Raw genomic sequence first — 20,309 nt, forward strand, 5'->3', positions numbered from 1 at the left:
AAGGAGTTTAAAAGAACGGACTCTGCTTTTAATTTTCAAATGCGTTCTTTCTCTAATTGTAATACGAAGTATTGTATTTATTGCCTCATTTGTCCGTGCCAACTTATTTATGTTGGCTCTAGCATTCGACCGATAAAAGCACGGATTTTGGAACACAGGTCCAGGATCAGGGCGGGCATAACCACAGCCCCGGTTGTTGATCATTTTTTAAAGTTTAAACATAATGAGAATGATCTTAGATTTTTTGTAATTTGGCGGTTACATTCCAGTAGATTTAATAAGAGTGACAATGAAAGAATACTGAGACGCAAGGAATCCTATTTTATACATATTCTGAATACCATGGCTCCTCATGGCTTAAACTTGGAGAATGATTTGTCTTGCTTCTTGTAAAAATGTACTGTCACTTTAAAAATCATTCTCTGATGTAGGAACGGCAGCTGCCACAAGGCTTGCACACCAGATGGCTATTTAAGGTACTAAATGCATTGCTGCAATAACGCCACGGGAGTCCTTACCTGGAGTGGAAGGAATCCAATATCTTACCCCTTTTGGGGAAGAATTTTGCACTTTAATTTTGAATATGGTATTCAGCTGAAACCTGATATTATGAATGGTGATGTATAACTGCACGCAGTATATATTTTTGTAAGTATATGAAGTATTTTTGTATGTATTTAATTATTAACTGATTTTTAATTGTAGTAAATTATTACTTAACATAGAATGGATGATAAGAAGCTTGAGACTATGAAAAAGATTTATTTATTGTGTTGTATAGGAAGAACTGAGGAAGAATTGGGCTTTGCGCTCCGAAACGATCGTTTTCTCCTTCAATAGCCTGCTGCGCTGCAAAGAAAGAAATACACCTTAAAAGGACATTTTTAAGTGAACTTTGCTTCAATACTTACTTGTTAAAGGAATTAATTGTGAACTTACCTGTTGAAATATCCTGTAAATAAGAAAAAATACACTTGTTTGTTGGCAATATATGGTGTTGGTGGTTACATTACCACATACTGTAAAGGTTTAGCCAGAATATATTTGGCATCATTTATGGCTGAATTCCTGTACTGAATTTCTCATCTTTTGGTAATTGTACAGAGGTGTCTGATTTTTCCTTCTCTACCTGGAGGTTGGCAACCCTGCATAGGCAGCAGAGCGGGGGAAGGAAAGCAGCTGGAGCATAGCCCCCACCCCTTCAGTTTGGTTTTTTTTCCAACTGTTATCTTCATACGAATGAAAAAAGACTGTTATGCAGGGGGGCTGATGGTGGGGACAGCCCTCTGCACGCGCTCAGAGGCACCTTCGGTTGCATGAATGAGCAGAGTGGAAACCTGAGCTAAGTGAAGGGCTTGGCTCCAGCACAAACGCCAGGTGGGCCCCCGTTCGGCCCTCACCGCCAATCCCCCGCGCTGCAGTCACCAACCAGCCCGCTGCAGATGGCCACCCAGACGTCCCACTCCCGGTCCAGCCCTGTCCTGGCTCTGCATCTTCCAGTCCTCGGCAGAAGGCTCGTCATTGTCTTCACTTCAGGAGCGCGCAGCCAGCAACTGCGAAGAAGGCGCTGGAAAGGAGCCCGGCGCTTCCCGGAGGAGCCGGGAAGGCACCGCTGGTCCCCAGCCTCCTCAGCCGGGGGAACGAACTCAGGCAAACTCTGTGCTGGGGCGACTGCGCTCATGCCCACAGAGAGGGCTCTGAGTGCCACCTCTGGCACACGTGCCATAGGTTCGCCACCACTGACCTATAAGGAGCCTGGAGGTGTCTTGGAATTACAACTGCTCTCCAGATGATAGAAATCTGTTGCCCTGGAGAAGATGGCTGCTTTGAAGAGGAAGACGAGTTGGATTTTATACCCCTTTAAGGAATCTCAAAGCAGCTTACAATCACCTTCCCTTCCCCTCCCCACAACAGACACTCTGTGAGATAGGTGGGGCTGAGAGAGTTCTGAGAGAACTGTGACTAAGCCAAGGTCACACAGCAGGCCTCATGTGGAAGAGTGGGGACATGAACCCGGTTCTCCAGATTAGAGTCCAGCGCTCTTTACCACTACACAACACTGGCTTTGGAAGGTGAACTCTATGGCATTATACCCCACTGAGGTTCTTTCCCTCCTCCAACCCCACCCTCCCCAGGTTGTATCCCCAAATTTCCAGGATTTCCCCAGCACAGAGCTGGCAATCCTAAGAAACATATACACATACAATTCAATTATCATTACAAGACTGAACAGCAGAGGTCTACATATGGCTTGTCAACTTCTACTGAATGGCATTATACAACTGCAAGATCTGTTGAAGCCTAAATATGGCCCTGGGGCATTGAGTGTCTCAGCATCCCCTTTGCTCCTGGAAACTTGAGTTGAAAATGCAGAAAATGAAACCTACAATATTTGTTTATAAATATTTGATGTTGATTCATAAATATGATATGCAGAGTATCAGGAATTAATGGAATAAGGAGCTAGATCGCCGTATTTTGCCAAAGCAATGGGATATGGCCTTAACGTTTAAACCTACTCTCTCCATAAATCTTAAGTTGTGACAATATTCAGCAAAAAAAAATTAAAAATGTTTAGAATATACTAGACACCACAGAGACTCTTTAGCAAAGGATTGGGTAAAGCGTCTAACTGTTGGTGTTGTAACTCATAGGATACATCCCTTGAGTATATGCTTTGGACATGCCCAGTCATTTGTTTTTTTCTGGGGAAAAGTTATTACTCATCAATTTTGTATTAGAATGTTCATTGATTTTTGAGGATGCTTATGTACTTTTAAATTATCTGCCTATCTCTTAGAGGCAAACCAATGGTCAACAGAAATGGATCCTCGGTGACCTTACTACAGCTAAAAGACTTGTATTATAACATTGGAGAGTTAAATGCCCATCTCTGGTAAATCAATGGGTTGAGGACCTTAGAACTTTATCAATATTTGAATACAAGTCATATAGAGGACTATTGAGTAGGTATTTTTTAGATATTTGGGAACCTTTTATACAAATTTATGTGTATATCTGCCACCACTGTTATATTTTGTCTCTGTTTTATATATATACTTTTAAATTCTTTTTCTTTTCTATTTTGTTGGATTTTGAGTCCCCCCCCCCCTTTTTGTTCCTTTTTTCCTTTTGTTTGGAAATAAATTAAATTGCAGGACTGAACATATATAGTTTGGGACCAGATGAGTTCTATAATTTATTCTCTCTGGGTGTGTGCTCCCGACTTATAGCTGCCTTATACTGAATCACAACTTTGGTCCATCAAAGTCAGTATTGTCTTCTCAGACCGGCGGCAGCTCTCCAGGGTCTCAGGCAGGAGTCTTTCACATCACCTAAGTGCCTAGTCCCTTTAACTGGAGATGTGGGGATTGAACCTGGGACCTTCTGCATGTCAAGCAGATGCTCTACCACTGAGCTTTGGCCCCTTCCCTACCAAATCACAGTTTTTGCAACCTCAGCTATTGCATCGAAGAAGAACCAGCTGCTTTGCATGTGCTCAAGTGTTGAAGAATTGTCAACTTTTCCACTTCTACAATAATACCAGATCTCACTCATCCACTGACATATTGAGGGGGGGATAGATTTCAAAAGGAATAAAGACTACTGAGCCAGCTAATTTTCAAGGGGAAGGGTGGAGAAAATATTCCACATATCACAGGAATTATGCTGAGAGAGCCTGATTATTTATTTTCCTGTGCACTTACCATGGAAATAGTCTGGAAGTAACACCCTAGATGGTGGAAGAGCAATGAAATTGCTACAAGAGGTGTGTTTGGTGCCATCTCTTCTAATCTTTACTAGGGTGGTCAATACTTTTCTTTTTCATCAGACATTCGCTTTAGTTATCTGACACTGGGACTGCATTCGGATGTCATATCAAGCTGACATTAAACCTTAATGTACATGAATCCTGCATGTTGCTGCGCTCATGTGTATTTCTCACTCCTTTTCTAACACATGATGAAGGAATCTTAGTTTAAAACAGATTCCTCTAACCTATGGCATACAAAGTGCAGGCACACACCTTAACCAGAGTTCATTCTCTCCATAATCCATAATTCTGCAGGCTCAGATATATGAGACAAAGATCGCATGTCTTTATTGGTTGATAAAACAAAAATTGCAAGTCCATGCAGCCTCACCATGCCTTGGGGCCATGCAGAAAAGAGAGAGAGTTTAACCTTTCAACCTCTACTTGCTTTTGCTAATAGAAACTGGGTCCTTTGCTTTGCTGTGCCTTGCATTTTAAAGGAGAAAAGATGTGTCCTTTAAAAATGTGTATTATCTCTTTTAAAATGTGAACAGCAGAATAGGGCCGATGCTTTCAAACAGGATGAACCCTCCTAGGCTGGTACCGCACTAGGTATTCTCAGCGATGCATTACACACTTGACACTGTGAGACACTCCTTCAGTGTTACTCCTCTGAAGATGCCGGCCACAGCTGCTGGCGAACGTCAGGAAAGAAAATACCAAGACCACGGTTACACAGCCCGGATAACCTACGAGAACCAATGTATTAAGAGTTTGAAACTGTTATAAAAAATACTGTTCGCACTTTGGCAAACAGTATTATAACCTTTAGCTGTGAAGACGTCCTCCAACCATTTTTTAGCCATGGCATCGGGGGTTACCGCACTTTGTATTCCCAGCGATGTATTAAGAGTTTGAAAATGTTGTAAAAAACATCGCTTTAAAAGGGTTTTTGGATACCACGGCTTATAAATGGTTGGAAGATGTCTTCACAGCTGAAGGGGCCAAACAAAGTGCAAACAGTATTTTTAATAACGTTTCCAAACTCTTAATACATTGGTGGGAATACATAGAAAGTGCGAACAGTATTTTTATGTTTTCAAACTCTTAATACATCGCTGGGAATACAAGTGCGGTAACCCCCCTCCAAAAACCCTTTTAAAGCGATGTTTTTTATAACATTTCCAAACTCTTGATACATCACAGGGAATACCTAGTGCGACAACAGCCCTATGAAAGGTTTGACTTCTTCGGCTTTCCTTGCATGACCCTGATGCAAACTGAGGCTGCACAAGATTGTAATTTGCATTTTACAGATAGAATAAGGCACATGATATGCAGAAAGCTCAAGTTCAAGACAAGCTTATTGTATAAGGCCATAGGCCGTTACAATCTAAAACAGTATAACAATATAACATCAGGTTAAAATGTACAGAACCGTATGCAGAAAAGGAGGAGGATAGACCATGTGCAAACCAGCAAGAAGCCGGATTTTGTGCTCAGGTTTAACATTGGCTTCATGTGATATCTGAATACAGGTTGAATTATTAGGCTGAATTATTAGTGATTACTAGGTGCTTTCTAGGAGCCCCGTGGCGCAGAGTGGTAAGCTGCAGTACTGTAGTCAAAAGCTCTGCTCACGACCTGAGTTGGATCCCAACGGAAGTTGGCTTAAGGTAGCCGGCTCAAGGTTGACTCAGCCTTCCATCCTTCTGAGGTTGGTAAAATGAGTACCCGGCTTGCTGGGGGTAAAGGGAAGATGACTGGGGAAGGCACTGGCAAACCACCCCATAAACATAGTCTGCCTAGTAAACGTTGGGATGTGACATCACCCCATGGGTCAGTAGTGACCCGGTGCTTGCACAGGGGACCTTTACCTTTTTTAGGTGCTTTCTAGTTTTTTCTCTTTATGAATGCTGAAGTGTATATATGTAGATATATATATTTAATATATTTAAAATAGCTGTATTTTTATAATTGAATATTTTTGCTGCAAGCAGCTTTGGAACTTATATAAAAAAACAGAGAAACACTGGCATAAAGAAATAATAAATATGAATGCAAGACTTTGTGCATCTCCACTCCTGTATTTATTTATTTATTTGTTGGATTTATATCCCGCCCTCATTCCTGGCAAGCCGGCCTCCAAGCGGGTCACAACACAATAACAGAACATCAATTAAAACATATATTAAAACATACTTTAAAATTCCCTATATCATATAATACAGTAAACAAGAGGGCATTTAGTCCCGGATCACAAACTACTAGACAGACCCGGTCAGCAGTGGACCCCTAAACCGTTTCGTTCTTCATCAGTTCCTCTACTTCAGGGGTGGGGAACCTTTTTTCTGCCAAGGGCCATTTGGATATTTATAACATCATTCGGGGGCCATACAAAATTATCAACTTAAAAATTAGCCTGCTATATTTGGTCAAACATTTAGCCAAGAGGCACGACCGGAGACGGCTCCGAGTGTCTGCCAAATAGAGCGACTCTATTTGTGCCTTCCTGGAGACACCTAGTTGGGCACTGTGTGAACAGATTGCTGGACTTGATGGGCCTTGGTCTGATCCAGCAGGACCTTTCTTATGTTCTTATGACTCGCTTTTGAGCTCTGCTGTCCCCAGCTGGGCCCAAGAGATTCAGGCAGGGCAGCATCCCTCTGAGCTAGAGATCTGCCAGGACCCATGAAGGGCCAGACCAAATGATTTTGTGGGCCTTATATGGCCCCCGGGCCTGACGTTCCCCACCCTTGCTCTACCTTAATATCTTCAGTTGATATATACTTTTTTTTGTCTTACAAGTTACAATTCTAAACTCCCCATGGGTAGAAAACTGGTCCTTCTGCCTAACCAGGCTAGTATGGTCAGTCAAAGTTCAGAGGTTCCCTGATGGGATACGAAACGGCCGTCTTCCTCTCCTGTCTGACATCTGACGAATGATCATACTGCTGTAAAAGAAAGAAAGAGAATATTAGAATGAGATGTTTATATACTTACCTGTGAACTCATATCTGGTGATATTGTAATATGTAAAAAAAAATTGGATGCTTTTTGTACCTAATGCTTTGTTGGGGATAGATTTATTGGAATATAATTGAGATTGCTTGAATATATGGTTTCTGTGTGAATTTTGGTTGAACTACTGAATACACAGAAGTGTCTATATCTTCTACCACTACCTGGAAGTTGGCAACCCTAGTTGTGGGGAGGATGGGGAGGCCAGCAAACGATGGTAATGATTAAACTTGCAGTTTAACCTTAAACTTTAAATGTTTTCCTGTCTTTGTGTTGGCCAAGCACAGAATACAGCCTAGCACGCACATCTGACGGCCGTGGTGGATACTTTAGCCCAGACCCTAGGCTCAGGCTCCCGAAGACGTTGTTTGATGGATTTATCATTCTTCGCTATCGGTGGAAATGAGCTTCAGCATCCGATTGAAAAGGATTTCAATGGGGGAAACAGGGGAGTTTCACAGCTGGGCTTCTGGTTTTGCACCTGCTGTTAATTGCGCCCATATTCTTGCACCCACAAATCATTTGGGGCCCGAGCATCTGTTCTTTTGTGTTGATTTTGCACTTCAGTGATGTAAGCTTAATTTTGCCCATTTTTAATTCCGTAACACACTAATGCTTGGTTTGTTTTGGATTTCCCCCTCCTCCCCTTTTGCTTAATGCTTTCTCTGTGGGCATTGTGGGGGGTGGGTGGGTTTGCATTAAGGATGCAATTTTCTGTTTTGTGTTTGCTTGGTGTGTCTTGCACGATGCCATAGCTGAGTAGATATCGTTAGGGTGACATATCAACTGTGGAAAATAACATGGAGCAGAAATAGCAACTATGGAAATAACATGTTCTTTTCACACATGGTCCATCAGCTTTAGCTTTTGAATTCCACTGGCAGAGTATAAATGCACACATATCATGCACTCCTCTATAATTTGGCAAATTGGATGTTGACATATTTTAAAAAGAGACTTTTCGTTGTTTTCAAGCGGCACAGAACCTTATCATGTTATCCACCAGAATCCTTTCCTGGGAAAGCTGACCTTCATGAGAGGCGGCTGCAGTCCTAGGTATATTTACTTCCAAGTAAGCTTACTTGAATGTAATGGGACACGTGGGGTGAGGCTGCACGGCTGTGGTTTTGTGCGTAAACTGGAGTAACCCTCTTGAACATAGTGAAACAGGCAGCTAGGGTTACCAGCTCCAGATTGGGAAATAGTGGATATTTTTGGGGTGGAGCCTGAGGAGAGTGGGGTTTGGGGAGGGGAGGGACTTCAATGCCATAGAGTCCAATGGCCCAAGAGGCCATTTTCTCCAGGGGAACTGATCTCTATCGGCTGGAGATCAGTGGTAATAGCAGGAGATCTTTAGCTGGTACCTGGAAGTTGGCAACCCTATGGGCATCCCAATCCTATGCATTTTTGTCAGAAGTACATCCCATGGGATTCAGTGGGGCTTGCCAGCATGGTGTAGTGGTTAAGAGTGGTGGAGTCAGATCTGGAGAACTGGATTTGTTTCCCCACTCCTACACATAAAAGCTCTCTTAACCCCACCTACCTCACAGGGTGTCTGTTGTGGGGAGGGGAAGGGAAGGTGATTGTAAGCTGGTTTGATTCTCCCTTAAGTGGTAGAAAAAGTTGGCATATAAAAATCAACTCTTCTTCTTCTTCTTGCTCCCTGTTAGGTGGGCAAGAGATTGCAACATTAATAGGGTTGCCAGCTCTGAGTGATTTTGGGGATGGAGCCTGAGGAGGGTGGGGTTTGGGGAGGGGAGGGACTTCAATGGTGTATAATGCCATAGACCCCATCATCCAAAGTGGCTATTTTCTCCAGGTGAACTGATCTCTGTCGCCTGGAGATCAGTTCTAATAGCAGGAGATCTCCAGCCACCACCTGGAGACTGGCAACCCGAAACATTAAACAGGAATTGGACTGGATTTTTAGTATCAGTAGGACTTGCTGCTGATTGCATGGGACTGCATTTTTAAATTTCACTTGGGAACTTCATGTTTCAGACACTGATTGTGACCTCCATGTGGTAAAATGTCATGCTATTGATTACAGGCCGCACTGGATATTAGCAGGCCATTTACAGCAAGAGTGGAAAGCAGTGTCATTGTTCAGTTAGATAATTAAAGAGATAAAATGTAATCTCGATAGATAATCCTGTTAAAGCGGGGGGGACGACGACTGGTGAGTATCTAAAGAAGCTTGCTTGATGCTTGGGGGTATTCAATGGGATTAAATCAAAGATTAAATTCTCAGTATTTAAAGACAAAACTTTCTCAGTGTAATTATAACCCTTTACTGATCTTGTTGACCTTGACCTCTTACATAGTTGTCTATGAGGCCATCGCTTGTGCAAAATACACAAATACTGTAGGTATCCATATTGTTCCATGGAAAAATCTCAAAAACGTTAATGTAATACCCTTCTTGACGTGATGACCAAACAAACTAAACCCACTCCTATTAGGGCCAAACAAAATATTTTTAAAATAGCAAGTGTTTGAGCTCCACAGCACTCTTTATCAGGATGGATATTCAGAATGAAAATCAAAAGGAGGTGGGATGAGAGAGGAAAAAAAGACGTTTCATGGCATGATGTGGACATTCCAACTTTGTCATTCTTGTGTGTGTGTGTTAAATGCCGTCAAGTCGCTTCCAACTCATGGCGACCCTATGAATGAAAGTCCTCCAAAATGTCCTATCTTTGACAGCCTTGCTCAGATCTTGCAAATTGAAGGCTGTGGCTTCCTTTATTGAGTCAATCCATCTCTTGTTGGGTCTTCCTCTTTTCCTGCTGCCCTCCACTTTTCCTTGCATGACTGTCTTTTCCAGTGACTCTTGTTGTCTCATGACGTGACCAAAATACGATAGCCTCAGTTTAGTCATTTCAGCTTCTAGGGTCAGTTCAGGCTTGATTTGATCTATAACCCACTGATTTGTTTTTTTGGCAGTCCACAGAATCCGTAACACTCTCCTCCAACACCACATTTCAAAGGAATCTATTTTCTTCCTATCAGCTTTCTTCACTGTCCAGCTTTCACACCCATACATAGTAATAGGGAATACGATGGCATGAATTAATCTAGTCTTGGTGGCCAGTGACACATCCTTGCACTTCAAAATCTTTTCTGGCTCCTTCATGGCTGCCCTTCCCAGTCTCAATCTCCTTCTGATTTCTTGGTTGCAGTCTTCCTTTTGGTCAATGGTGGAGCCAAGGAATAGAAAGTCTTGAACAATTTCAGTTTCCTCATTGTCAACCTTAAAGTCGTGTAATTCTCCTGTAGTCATTACTTTTGTTTTCTTGATGTTCAGCTGTCATTCTTAGAGTCTTAAAAATTGAATACAAGTTATGTTGCTGACTTAATTGGATTGGTGGTAGAAAGAGTCATCAAGTTGCAGCTGATGTATGGTGACTTCATAGGGCTTCCAAGGGATAAGAAGAACAGAGGTGGTTTGCCATTGCCTCTGCTTAGCAACCCTGGCCTTCCTTGGTGGTCTCCCAGGGCCAACCCTGCTTAGCTTCCAAGATCTGACGAGACTGGGCTAGCCTCGATGGTATTAAAAAGCAGGTTTCACAATGTACCAAAAGCTGCTCAGACCAAACAAGCAAAAGCATATTCTTCCTCTTAAAATATAAAAGCCAACAACTAATCAGATGTCTTGCAACTAGGGTTGCCCTTTCCAGGTTGGGAAATACCAGGAGATTTTGGGGGTGGAGCCTGAGGAAGGCAGGGTTTCGAGAGGGGAGGGACCTCAATGCCATAGAGTCTGATTGCCAAGGCGGCCATTTTCTCCAGGTGAACTGATCTCTATTGGATGGAGATCAGTTGTAACAGTAGGAGATCTCCAGCTAGTACCTGGAGGTTGGCAACCCTAGAAGAGAGGTCTGCCCTGTACCTGTTAGTTATCTGTTCTGTGTCTGAAAGTGAAGGCTTTTACTTTTTGAAAGAACCTTCAGCCTAGACTCACGGTTTATTTGCAAAATGGCAACATTTATTAAAAATCACATAAATAATGAATTCATTCGTGTGGATCCAACGATGCAATAATAATGAGGCAGTCTTGTGGCACCTTAAAGACTAATGAGTTTTATTCTAGTGTAAACGTTTCTGGACTAGAGCCCCCTTCATCAGATACATGTAGTGCGCCCTCACTAGTCACACCCAAAGGCTTGGATCCAGCAGAGCGTTTTGTGTGATGGTCTCTGCCCACAGTGCATGACTTTCTCACCTCACCCCTCTTTCTGCAGCAGGGCTGCCGACCTCCAGGTACTAGTTGGAGATCTCCCGCTATTACAACTCCAGATCAGTTCCCCTGGAGAAAATGGCCACTTTGGCAATTGGACTCTGTGGCATTGAAGCCCCTCCCCAAAACCCACCCTCCTCAGGCTCCACCTGAAAAATCTCCAGGTATTTCCCAACCAGGAGTTGGCAACCCTATTCTGCAGCCCAAAATGCCCCCTGAAGTTCTGTTGCTGGGGTCTCCTGTTCCCAAGAGCGGCACGTTTGGGGACATTTTCGGCTGCTGAAAGAGGAGGAAGGCAAGAAAGTTGTACTCTGTGAGCAGACAATCCTTCCACTCATGGCAACACTCCATTGGATCCAAGCCAGTGTACTCAAAGACAACACTTCCCCTAAGAAAATACGCAGCCTCTGTTTGTCTCCTGCTTGATATCCCAAAGAGCCTCCCCTCCCCTCCATGATTCCAAGAAAGGATTCCAGTAAGGCTGGAGACAGACAACAATTTTAAATAGAGCTCACCGTGAGTGGAGAGAAGCATTACTTCCTATTTCTTTTGTCACATTATTGCTTCTGGTCAGACAGGTTTTGCAGGGTTTTATGCCATCCCCCAAACTCACAAAACCAGTTTACCCAAGGCAAAAAGTGTGAGCGCATACATACCATGAACCATGGAGCTTTCAGCTCTCCAAAAAAGGATGCTCTATCTTCCTGCAGTATGATACAGGCAAATGAACTCAGATTACCTGGATGTCGATCTGATAACTCCATGTCAAAATCACATCCCTGGGCCATTTGATATGTTACACAGAAAAGAGAAGTGCTTGTATTTCCACTGCGTACTTTCTATACCATTTGGTGATCCATGAGTTAAATACATCCCTGTGAAGGGTGACTGGCTGGGACTCTGAAGCATATGTTTACCATAGGGTTCAAGCCAGTGAACATCCTTCAAGGGCGGCAGAAAAGAGGGCAAGAGCAATAATGCAAAGTTCTCACCCTAGGACTTGGGTGGTCATGGGTAAGACATCCCACTGAGCCTCAGTTCTTCATTTGTGGCCGCCTTGCATTTATTTATTTAAACGAATTTAGTTAAAATTTGCATTTCCTCACTGCACACAGCATATATTCAAGTCCGGCTGAGTAACACGTGAAAACAAAATTATGCCAAAGGCTTACATTTTCTTCTTCTGTCATATTTCCAGACATCCTATGACCCGTCAACCTCCAGTGAACAAATTGTTCAGCTTTAGAGGCAACCTAGAGTCCATAATTATTAAGGTTGCCAATACCTGGAGATCTCCTGCTATTACAGCTGATCTCCAGCCGATAGAGATCAGTTCACCTGGAGAAAATGGATGCTTTGGATGGTGGGGTCTATGGCATTATACACCACTGAAGTCCCTCCCCTCCCCAAACCCCACTCTCCCCCAAACCCCACCCAAAATCACTCAGAACCCAGTTCTTCAAATTAGACTCCACCTAGAGTTGCCAACCTCCAGGTAGTAGCTGGAAATCTCCTGCTATTACAACCGATCTCCTGCCAATAGAGATCAGTTCACCTGCAGAAAATGGCCGCTTTGGCAATTGGACTCTATGGCATTGAAGTCCCTCTCCAAACCCCAAAAACCTCCCGTCCGTGGCAAAAAGGGACCTGGCAACCCTGATGGAATCTGCCTTTCTCCCCAATGGAAAACCAAAGCAGCTTAACATGGTTCTTAGGGTTGCCAACTCTGGGCTGGGAAATTCCTGGAGATTTGGAGGTGGAGCCCGGAGAGGGCACAGTATTCCAAGTATGGTCTCACCATAGATTTGTATAAGGGCAGTATGATAGCAGCAGTTGTATTCCTCTGTTCCTTTGCCTTTTTTGCAGGCTCCAAGTCCTATGCACTAACCAGTAGTATTGTCTCTCTCCCTCCCTCCTCTTTGAGGAATCCATTTCAAACCTTGACTTTGCCCCCTCCCATCTAAGATGCCTATAGGACATCAGGCTATGCTTTGTCTTCAGTATAAATGCAGTGACCAAAGGGTCACAATCAGTAACTCCTCAGGAGGAAATGTCTCCACAAGATGACACTCCTGTGCAATTCACCCGCATCCTGTAGTCATTTCTTCTTCTGAATGCTCCCTCAAGTGGTGAAACAGAAATAATCATGTCATTATCATTGATATTAGTGATTTCATCATGGAGGAATATATGAACATGAGAAAGTTTTCACCATAACGTGTGTGTGTGTGTAAAGTGCCGTCAAGTCGCAGCCGACTTATGGCGACCCCTTTTTTGGGGTTTTCATGGCAAGAGACGAACAGAGGTGGTTTGCCAGTGCCTTCCTCTGCACAGCAACCCTGGTATTCCTTGGTGGTCTCCCATCCAAATACTAACCAGGGCTGACCCTGCTTAGCTTCTGAGATCTGATGAGATCAGGCTAGCCTGGGCCATCCAGGTCAGGGATTTCACCATAATAAACGACTGCAAAAATTCTTCATTTTTAGTATGAATGATGAACATTTTTGTATAGCTTGAATATATGCATTTGCCTACACTTACAGAAGCTGGTTCTATAAAATACAGGTTGAGTATCCCTTATCTGGACTGCTTGGGACCAGAAGTGGTCTGTATTTTGGATCTTTCCGTATTTTGGATTATTGGCATACACATAATGAGATATCTTGGGGATGGGACCCAAATCTAAACACAGAATGCATTCATGTTTTATATACACTTTATACACGTAGCCTGAATGTAATTTTAAACAATATTTTAAATAATTTTGTGTACACTGAACCACCAGAAAGCAAACTGGCATGCTGCTGAAGGCCTGTGAGTAATGCCTGCATGCCGGCTCAAAAAGTCTGGTTTTTGGGTCAGTCCAGATATTGGATGTCCGGATAACGGATACTCAACCTGTAGAACTCTTTGTCAAACAGCAGCATTTGTAGTTTGGTGGGTGTATATTTGTCAGGCCTCAACTTGAGGGTCTTTAAAAAAATTCCCTCACAATTTCTTGCATGCATTCAGCATTTTTCTGCTGTCTTCACTCCCTACATTGTCTACTGTCTCTATCCATCAAGCCACACTTGTTTTAAAATGTAAACTACTTTCCTTGGAGTACTTGCAAGTCCATACTTGGACTCCTTCAAAGGGCCTGGAGTAACTTGGACTGCATTTGCAAGAGTGAGGATTTTGAATTTCTCATCCTTGCTCTTTGGCAAACCCCTCCTGCACCAAAACCACTGCTTTGGTTGCATTTCCCCTTGGATTTAATGAAACAATAGCAAAAAAGGACAGAACCAATATAATTGGAGTAAAAAGGAAATTAAAAAAAAACCCACTTTCCATCAATTTTTACAGACCTGGGATTCACATTTAGTACTTGGGGACACAATTAGACCCACAAACATGTGACAGGGTGACATAAGTTTTCATAGAATAGAATCATAGAATCATAGAGTTGGAAGGGACCACCAGGGTCATCTAGTCCAACCCCCTGCACAAGGCAGGAAATTCACAACTACCTCCCCCCACATCCCCCCAGTGACCCCTACCCCATGCCCAGAAGATGGCCAAGATGCCCTCCCTCTCATCATCTGCTTAAGGTCATAGAATCAGCATTGCTGACAGATGGCCATCTAACCTCTTCTTAAAAACCTCCAGGGAAGGAGAGCTCACCGCCGCCCGAGGAAGCCTGTTCCACTGAGGAACTGCTCTAACTGTTAGAAAATACTTCCTAATGTCTAGACGGAAACTCCTTTGATTTAATTTCAACCTGTTGGTTCAGGTCTGACCTTCAGGGGCAACAGAAAACAACTTGGCACCATCCTCTATATGACAGCCTTTCAAGTACTTGAAGATGGTTATCATATTACCTCTCAGTCTTCTCCTCTTCAGGCTTTAATTGTGTATTTTTTTAATTGTTGTTTTTAGTGGTTTTTATACTCTGCATTTTAAAGTTTACCCTCATCTGGATGGCCCAGGCTAGCCTGATCTCATCCGATCTTCAAAACTAAGAGTAGTCCTGGTTAGTACTTGGATGGGAGACCACCAAGGAAGACCAGGATTGCTATGCAGAGGCAGACAATGGCAAAGCACTTCTATTCGTCTCTTGTCTTGAATAACCCTACTGGGTTGTCATAAGTCAGCTGTGACTTGTCGGCACTTTACACATACATTTTAAAGTTTGTTTTCGTGATTTTGATTGTTTACCCCCTTGGGGACCCTAAGGCGGGAGGAAGAGGCAGCACAAAAGGCTTTAGATACATAAATCAGATACAATGACAGAATGATGAGAAGCCAAAATTAAAACTACACTGGTATCCAGGCCAAGACCATGGGCCGCAGACCAACAGAGCCCAGACAGAAAATGCAAGCCGAGCATCATGAATCATAGAATCATAGAGTTGGAAGGGATCACCAGGGTCATCTAGTCCAACCCCCTGTACAATGCAGGAAATTCACAACTACCTCCCCCACACACCCCCAGTGACCCCTCCTCCATGCCCAGAAGATGGCCAAGATGCCCTCCCTCTCTTGAACTGCCTAAGGTAATAGAACCAGCCTTGCTGACAGATGGCCATCTAGCCTCTGCTTAAAAACTTCCAGGGAAGGAGCACTTACCACCTCCCAAGGAAATCTGTTCCGCTGAGGAACCACTCTCACTTTTAGAAAATTCTTCCTAATGGCTAGATGGAAACTCTTTTGATTTAATTTCAACCCGTTGGTTCTGGTTTGATGAGATGTACCATGGTGCGGAGCAAGCTCTGGATCAAAGCTGCGGACAATAGTACATAGCACCCTTACTCGCTACGTATGTGCACTAGCAGCAAGGGATTCCAGAGAAGGGTTCATGACCCTATAGGTAGGGATCCATGACCTAAAGTTGCCAACTTTCAGTTGGAAAATTTCTTCCCATACCATCTATCTTCTGGTACTATAGTTGTGTTGGAAGAAAAGAGCCTGCAGGGAGGTAAGGCACCACGGAGTTCAGGTTCCCTCATCCACATGAACTTGTGTTGTAAAAATTGGTCACTCCCTGCCTTTTAACAAAAAACTGAGCAAGCAGATGGATAACAAACACAGCCAACCCCCGTCATGTCTAATGTGTAGAGTTGCCAGGTTTGGGTTGGGAAATACCTGGAGATTTGGAAGGTGGAGCTTGGGGGAGGCAGGATTTGAGAAAGGGAGGGATCTCAACAGGGTATAATGTCATAGATAGTCTATCATCCAAAGCTTAGAATCACAGAATTATAGAAACATAGAGTTGGAAGGGACCTGGAGGATGGCAACCCTACCGAGCAGGCTTCATGTGTAGGAGTGGGGAAACACATCCAGTTCACCAGATTAAGAGTCCACCACTCATGTGGAGGAGTGGGGAATCAAACCCGGTTCTCCAGATTCGAGTCCACAGCTCCTAATCACTTTGCCACATTGGCAACCCTACTAATGTGACCATAAAGACCAAACAGACAAAGCTGGGGCCCAACCTCTATACATCTCCTCTGAACACTCTCACACCTGCCCAGCTCCCGACTGTTTTTCCAAAGGCACAAAGGATGCGAGGAGAGAGTAGGTTGCCGTGATCAAGAGGAAGAAGCCAGCCGACCAGCTGCCTGCTTCTCTCTCTGTAGGATAAAAGAGGATTAGGGAGGCACCTACACCTGTCAGGTGCATTTCCACTGGCAGTAGACTGTTGGAGTCTCTTCACAACAAAAAAGGCCTTTCGCTAGAAGAGACATTGTTCCAGAGTGACAGGTGGGATGGGTATAAAAAGCAAGGCTCATTAGCGTTTGGAGCAGGTTGAAAAAGAGAGTCTGTTGCTGTTAGATAACTGCAGGAGCAAAAGCAGATGTGGCGTTATTTTCATACACAATGGCTGCATCAGCACCTTGCAGGATGTTGCATAAATAATCCAACGCGGGATTAGGGAAGGCCGACTGTTGGCTTGCTCCATTTAGTTTTTCTTCTAGCCGAGGGCCTGTGCTTCAGCAGTAGCAAGGGACGCACGCATGTAGGAGGTAAAGGTTTCGATGCTCGCCTTTGTTCTAGGAAAATCTTCACCTGCTAAGCAGCTCTCATTGGAGCAAGCTCTTCTGCAGGTACGCACCTGCAAATGGGCAAAATCAACCACTGCCCCTACATGTGCCTTCTCCATTGTGGCCCCCACTTTATAATGGCCTGCCTGAGGAGGTCAAAAAGGCTCCCACTCTCCCGGCTTTCTGAAAACTATACAAAACAGAATTATTCAAGAGGGCTTTTCTCTACCTTTAAGGAGTCTCAAAGTGGCTTACAATCGCCTTCCCTTCCCCTCCCCACAACAGACACCTTGTGAGGTAGGCGGGGCTGAGGGAGTTTGGAAAGAACTGTGACTAGCCAAAGGTCTTCCAGCAGGCTTCATGTAGCAGTGGGGAATCAAACCCAGTTCTCCAGATTAGAGTTCACCACTCTTAACCATGACACCACGCTGGCTGGGGTGTTATTTACCTCTCTGCCATGAAAAGCTTCAAATCCCATTTCCACGTGTCCATTTAAGAGAGAGGACACTTTCCTCCAGGCCTGCTGGCAACCCAGGTTTCACCAGTAGCCAGCTGCAATCCACCAGGAAAAGCTTTTCCCAACCGTCATCTGTACGCCAGGAAACTTCACCTGCTTAATTTCCCCATGGAAGGGCTGCAAGCATAAGCGCAAGGCTGATAACTAGGTTGACACCCTAGGTAGAAATGGGAACGGGGAAAGAATTAATGGGGTAGTTTGCGCTCAGCAAGGTATGAAAAAACCAGGCTGTGGCGCTCGTAGAAAGGTCCTAATCAGGCAGAAAAAAAGGATATCTGAAATGAGTTTAAGGCAAAGGCCCATTTTTCACTGCATATAATCAACTTCCTCTTCCCTATGGAGGCAGGAGTCAAACGCTTTCGTGGCAGGGCCTTTTCATGCTCCCTGGGCACTCAGTTAAGTTACGCAGTTAAGTACTGCCGGTACCTGATTGTCTCCTCAGGATGCAAAATGGGTGATTAGTCATCAGGAGGAATTGTTACAGCTTTGCCGTCTTTCTCACAACCTGGGCTACCTTGATTGTGATCTAGGGTTGCCAGGTCCCTCTTCGCTACTGGCGGGAGGTTTTTGGGGTGGAGCCTGGGGAGGGCGGGGTTTGGGGAGGGGAGGGACTTCAATGCTGTAGAGTCCAATTGCCAAAGAGGCCGTTCTCTCCAGGTTAACTGATCTCTGTCGGCTGGAGATCAGTTGTAATAGCAGGAGATCTCCAGCTAGTACCTGAAGGTTGGCAACCATATTTTGATCTTTTTAAGTAGTTCTTTTTTCTCACACTGCTTCTTTTTTAAAACAACAACAACAACCCAAACCTGGTGACTGAAGGCTCCCTAGCAAGGTGATCTTGGGATCTTTTTAGTTCTAGGTAAGGATGGCTGAGTGAGTGGTGGAGGTGGTGAAACTATTATTCAGGAATTTGTACTGGAAAGTTTTGTTCAGGCTGATTTAAAACCTCTCAGGTGTTATTGCCCTCTGGTGGAGCATCTGGGTAGTTTCCCACTGATTTCAACATTGCCATTTTGCTTGCTAAGGGTAGAAGGGAGGGAACTTGCTGAATCAGCAAAGGTTTCTTCCTGTTGCCTTTCAGTATGGGATTATCTAATGGCTTTGTTGACGGAGAAACTAAACCTTTTGGCTTCATTAGGATTCTGTTCTGCAGACTCCCCTAACAAACAACGTGGGATTGGTATTTGTGTCTTTTCAGTTACACATGTAAATGCTAAAAAGGAATAATGTGGAATCCGATTCTACCATAAGGCAAATAAGTGCTTTTTAAATGCCCCACCAGCTTGTTTGATTATAATGAAAAACCAAAAGCACTGAGCTAGAAGCCAGTAAGAAGTCTGATTCTCTGGTGTGCCAACTGTAGTGTGAAGTCCAGATACAATGACATGTAAAGTTCTAAGGAAGATGTATAGATCCATATCAACTATCACAAAGCCTTATGTTTTTCTGGGATGTAAAAGAAGGCCAAGTAACCTTCTGTCTAATCTATTTAGTGCATTGCAGTTTATTAGTGATTCTTCCTCCCCCTGCCTGCTGATGAAATTTTGGGGAGGGGCTGTGGCTCGGTGGTAGAGCATCTGTTTAGCATGCAGAAGGTCCCAGGTTCAATCCCTGGCATCTCCACTTAAAGGGACTAGGCAAGTAGGTGATGTGAAAGACCTCTACCTGAGACCCTGGAGAGCTGTTGCCAGTCTGAGTAGACAATACTGACTTTGATGGACCGAGAGTCTGATTCAATATAAGGCAGCTTCATGTGTTCATGTAAAGGTAGTTTTTGGGGGAGGGGCTGTGGCTCAGTGGTAGAGCATCTGCTTGTCATGCAGAAGGTCCCAGGTTCAATCCCCGGCATCTCTAATTAAAGGGACTAGGCAAGGAGGTGATGTGAAAGACCTCTGCCTGAAACCCTAGAGAGCCGCTGCTAGTCTGAGTAGACAATACTGGTTTTGATGGACCAAGGGTCTGATTCAGTATAAGGTAGCTTTATGTGTTAATGTGGTGTCCAAAGCCCTTTGGTGGAACATACAACAGTATAATGGAAAGCTCTAGCCCTGTTTATGGATTTGTGCCTTTCCGCGGCTCAGGGGGGGCATGTTTGGAGGTAGCGGTCCCAAACTTTCAGTGTAGCTTGAGGGAACCCTTGTTGCAAGAACCCCCAAGTTTTGTGAAGATTGAGTCAGGGGCCCCCAAGTTATGGGGCCCGGAAGGGGGGTCCCCCATCTTCCCATTGGAATAAAGCCATTAAAAACACATTCGCGGCTTTCCACGGCTCCGGGGGGGGGGAAGCATTTTTGGAGGTAGAGGTCCCAAACTTTCAGTGTAGCTTGACGGGACCCTTCTTGCAAGAGCCCCCAAGTTTTATGAAGATTGGGTCAGGGACCCCTGAGTTATGGGGCCCGGAAGGGGTCCCCCCATCTGCCCATTGGAATAAAGCCATTAAAAGGGATGTACTAAAATGAATGACAAGTCAGCCCATTGGAAGCAATGGGAGAGGCTGCCCAGCCCATTGAAGATAATGGGAGAGGGGAATGTCAGTTGACTTGCATTGACTCCACTGAAATACATTACAGGGGATGTACTAAAACGAATGACAGGCTAGCCCATTCGAAACAACAGGAGCGGCTGCACAGCCCATTGGAAACAATAGCAACCAGCCAGAGAGAGACTCACTGACCCACAGTTAACTCCACACGAAGTTGGCAACCAGTGAAAACAGTAGAAAGCACAGTCCCACACAGAGGCAATCAAGCCCACCCC

General features: G+C 44.2%; 1 non-coding gene across 1 annotated transcript; it reads left to right on the forward strand.

The window, feature by feature from the left end:
• The first annotated feature begins 19,337 nt into the window (after positions 1 to 19,337).
• Positions 19,338 to 19,409, forward strand: TRNAD-GUC (transfer RNA aspartic acid (anticodon GUC)). The gene has a single exon. It is a non-coding gene; the product is annotated as a tRNA-Asp (tRNA).
• The last annotated feature ends 900 nt before the right edge of the window (positions 19,410 to 20,309 follow it).

The sequence above is a fragment of the Euleptes europaea genome, chromosome 4 (assembly GCF_029931775.1).
Source record: "Euleptes europaea isolate rEulEur1 chromosome 4, rEulEur1.hap1, whole genome shotgun sequence".
NCBI lineage: Eukaryota > Metazoa > Chordata > Lepidosauria > Squamata > Sphaerodactylidae > Euleptes > Euleptes europaea.